Consider the following 665-nt stretch of genomic DNA (forward strand, 5'->3'; position numbering starts at 1 on the left):
AGACTGCCTATTTCCTCTTCATTTGTTTGGTCTGGTGGGTTTTTACCTTGCTCCTTCATCTGCTGTGTGTTTCTCTGTCTTCTCATTTTGCCTAACTTACTATATTTGATGTCTCCTTTTCACAGGCTGCAGGTTCGTAGTTCTCGTTGTTTCTGCTGTCTGCCCCCAGTGGCTAAGGTTGGTTCAGTGGGTTGTGTAGGCTTCCTGGTGGAGGGGACCAGTGTCTGTGTTCTGGTGATTGAGGCTGAGTCTTGTCTCTCTGGTTGGCAGGACCACATCCGGTGGTGTGTTTTGGGGTGTCTGTGACCTTATTATGATTTTTGGCAGCCTCTCTGCTAATGGGTGGGGTTGTGTTCCTGTCTTGCTAGTTGTTTGGCATAGGGTGTCCAGCACTGTAGCTTGCTGGTTGTTGAGTGGATTTGGGTCTTAGCGTTGAGATGGAGCTCTCTGGGAGAGCTTTTGCTGTTTGATGTTACATGGAGCCAGGCTGTCTCTGGTGGACCAATGTCCTGAACTCAGCTCTCCCTCCTCAGAGGCACAGGTCTGACACCTGGCTGGAGCACCAAGACCCTGTCAGTCACATGGCTCAGAAGAAAAGGGAGAAAAAGAAAGAAAGAAAGAAAGAAAGAAAGAAAGAGAGAGAGAGAGAGAGAGAGAGAGAGAGG

The 665-nt window shown here is 49.0% G+C and overlaps 1 protein-coding gene across 9 annotated transcripts in view; it reads right to left on the minus strand.

Moving 5' to 3' along the window:
* Nucleotides 1-665, minus strand: part of LOC102977306 (proteolipid protein 2-like) — a 130,473-nt gene that overhangs the window by 12,702 nt on the left and 117,106 nt on the right. Inside the window, exon 8 of one of the 9 annotated variants that reach the window (XR_008616041.1) lies at nt 14-570. The exons of the other annotated variants lie outside the window; for them this stretch is intronic. The gene's annotated coding sequence lies outside the window, so the exon portion shown is untranslated. Of the gene's footprint in view, nt 1-13; nt 571-665 lie in introns of those variants that run through there. 9 annotated transcript variants of the gene reach the window in all.

The sequence above is a fragment of the Physeter macrocephalus genome, chromosome 19 (genome assembly GCF_002837175.3).
Source record: "Physeter macrocephalus isolate SW-GA chromosome 19, ASM283717v5, whole genome shotgun sequence".
Taxonomy (NCBI): Eukaryota; Metazoa; Chordata; class Mammalia; order Artiodactyla; family Physeteridae; genus Physeter; species Physeter macrocephalus.